Source organism: Salmo salar, unplaced genomic scaffold, assembly GCF_965601325.2.
Source record: "Salmo salar unplaced genomic scaffold, fSalSal1 ptg000293l, whole genome shotgun sequence".
Taxonomy (NCBI): Eukaryota; Metazoa; Chordata; class Actinopteri; order Salmoniformes; family Salmonidae; genus Salmo; species Salmo salar.
The window spans coordinates 925001-927500 of NW_027675346.1; the positions used below are offsets into that span (position 1 = coordinate 925001).

Consider the following 2500-nt stretch of genomic DNA (forward strand, 5'->3'; position numbering starts at 1 on the left):
ATTTCCTTGTGTTTTCAATTAGCATCTGCCTTGTATTTATAAGACAAACAAGAATATTGTTGCTGAATGCAGCTTGTGTGTGCTTTGTGCTCCTTTGCCCTGTTCAAATGATGAAAGGAAATAAAGTTTGTATTTTATCCAACTACCTGTGCTAAAAAGTGATGGGAACAGTGTTTGTAATTTCTTCTACTTTTTCAGTGACACAAAGTTCAAGCTGCTTATCTAATTGGTGAAAATGCAATGTCTGTTTATCACACTCACTTTGACTATATATGTTGTAGCAAGAGATTGTTTCTCGCTTACGGCCATACCAGCCTGGGTACGCCCGATCTCGTCTGATCTCGGAAGCTAAGCAGGGTCGGGCCTGGTTAGTACTTGGATGGGAGACCGCCTGGGAATACCAGGTGCTGTAAGCATTTTGTCCACGAGGGTGTGCTCTTGCACTATTTCATCAGCAACACTGCCTTGTATTAAGCATTTAATGATGAATTGACTAAATGTCTGTTTTATCAGACTCACTTTGACTATATATGTTGTAGCAAGAGATTGTTTCTCGCTTACGGCCATACCAGCCTGGGTACGCCCGATCTCGTCTGATCTCGGAAGCTAAGCAGGGTCGGGCCTGGTTAGTACTTGGATGGGAGACCGCCTGGGAATACCAGGTGCTGTAAGCATTTTGTCCACGAGGGTGTGCTCTTGCACTATTTCATCAGCAACACTGCCTTGTATTAAGCATTTAATGATGAATTGACTAAATGTCTGTTTTATCAGACTCACTTTGACTATATATGTTGTAGCAAGAGATTGTTTCTCGCTTACGGCCATACCAGCCTGGGTACGCCCGATCTCGTCTGATCTCGGAAGCTAAGCAGGGTCGGGCCTGGTTAGTACTTGGATGGGAGACCGCCTGGGAATACCAGGTGCTGTAAGCATTTTGTCCACGAGGGTGTGCCCCTGCACTATTTCATCAGCAACACTGCCTTGTAGTAAGCATTTAATGATGAATTGACTAAATGCAGCTTCCTGCCTTTTTAATAGGATCAAATTTCCTTGTGTTTTCAATTAGCATCTGCCTTGTATTTATAAGACAAACAAGAATATTGTTGCTGAATGCAGCTTGTGTGTGCTTTGTGCTCCTTTGCCCTGTTCAAATGATGAAAGGAAATAAAGTTTGTATTTTATCCAACTACCTGTGCTAAAAAGTGATGGGAACAGTGTTTGTAATTTCTTCTACTTTTTCAGTGACACAAAGTTCAAGCTGCTTATCTAATTGGTGAAAATGCAATGTCTGTTTATCACACTCACTTTGACTATATATGTTGTAGCAAGAGATTGTTTCTCGCTTACGGCCATACCAGCCTGGGTACGCCCGATCTCGTCTGATCTCGGAAGCTAAGCAGGGTCGGGCCTGGTTAGTACTTGGATGGGAGACCGCCTGGGAATACCAGGTGCTGTAAGCATTTTGTCCACGAGGGTGTGCTCTTGCACTATTTCATCAGCAACACTGCCTTGTATTAAGCATTTAATGATGAATTGACTAAATGTCTGTTTTATCAGACTCACTTTGACTATATATGTTGTAGCAAGAGATTGTTTCTCGCTTACGGCCATACCAGCCTGGGTACGCCCGATCTCGTCTGATCTCGGAAGCTAAGCAGGGTCGGGCCTGGTTAGTACTTGGATGGGAGACCGCCTGGGAATACCAGGTGCTGTAAGCATTTTGTCCACGAGGGTGTGCTCTTGCACTATTTCATCAGCAACACTGCCTTGTATTAAGCATTTAATGATGAATTGACTAAATGTCTGTTTTATCAGACTCACTTTGACTATATATGTTGTAGCAAGAGATTGTTTCTCGCTTACGGCCATACCAGCCTGGGTACGCCCGATCTCGTCTGATCTCGGAAGCTAAGCAGGGTCGGGCCTGGTTAGTACTTGGATGGGAGACCGCCTGGGAATACCAGGTGCTGTAAGCATTTTGTCCACGAGGGTGTGCTCTTGCACTATTTCATCAGCAACACTGCCTTGTATTAAGCATTTAATGATGAATTGACTAAATGTCTGTTTTATCAGACTCACTTTGACTATATATGTTGTAGCAAGAGATTGTTTCTCGCTTACGGCCATACCAGCCTGGGTACGCCCGATCTCGTCTGATCTCGGAAGCTAAGCAGGGTCGGGCCTGGTTAGTACTTGGATGGGAGACCGCCTGGGAATACCAGGTGCTGTAAGCATTTTGTCCACGAGGGTGTGCCCCTGCACTATTTCATCAGCAACACTGCCTTGTAGTAAGCATTTAATGATGAATTGACTAAATGCAGCTTCCTGCCTTTTTAATAGGATCAAATTTCCTTGTGTTTTCAATTAGCATCTGCCTTGTATTTATAAGACAAACAAGAATATTGTTGCTGAATGCAGCTTGTGTGTGCTTTGTGCTCCTTTGCCCTGTTCAAATGATGAAAGGAAATAAAGTTTGTATTTTATCCAACTACCTGTGCTA

At 43.6% G+C, this 2500-nt stretch overlaps 7 non-coding genes across 7 annotated transcripts; all 7 read left to right on the top strand.

Moving 5' to 3' along the window:
* Positions 1 to 297: 297 nt before the first annotated feature.
* Positions 298 to 416, top strand: LOC145872103 (5S ribosomal RNA). Its single transcript, XR_014387735.1, has one exon. It is a non-coding gene; the product is annotated as a 5S ribosomal RNA (ribosomal RNA).
* Positions 417 to 555: 139 nt separating this feature from the next.
* On the top strand, positions 556 to 674 carry LOC145872104 (5S ribosomal RNA). The gene has a single exon (XR_014387736.1). It is a non-coding gene; the product is annotated as a 5S ribosomal RNA (ribosomal RNA).
* Positions 675 to 813: 139 nt separating this feature from the next.
* LOC145872105 (5S ribosomal RNA) lies at positions 814 to 932 on the top strand. The gene has a single exon (XR_014387737.1). It is a non-coding gene; the product is annotated as a 5S ribosomal RNA (ribosomal RNA).
* A 409-nt stretch (positions 933 to 1341) lies between these two features.
* LOC145872106 (5S ribosomal RNA) lies at positions 1342 to 1460 on the top strand. The gene has a single exon (XR_014387738.1). It is a non-coding gene; the product is annotated as a 5S ribosomal RNA (ribosomal RNA).
* Positions 1461 to 1599: 139 nt separating this feature from the next.
* On the top strand, positions 1600 to 1718 carry LOC145872107 (5S ribosomal RNA). The gene has a single exon (XR_014387739.1). It is a non-coding gene; the product is annotated as a 5S ribosomal RNA (ribosomal RNA).
* Positions 1719 to 1857: 139 nt separating this feature from the next.
* Positions 1858 to 1976, top strand: LOC145872108 (5S ribosomal RNA). The gene has a single exon (XR_014387740.1). It is a non-coding gene; the product is annotated as a 5S ribosomal RNA (ribosomal RNA).
* Positions 1977 to 2115: 139 nt separating this feature from the next.
* On the top strand, positions 2116 to 2234 carry LOC145872109 (5S ribosomal RNA). The gene has a single exon (XR_014387741.1). It is a non-coding gene; the product is annotated as a 5S ribosomal RNA (ribosomal RNA).
* Positions 2235 to 2500: the final 266 nt, after the last annotated feature.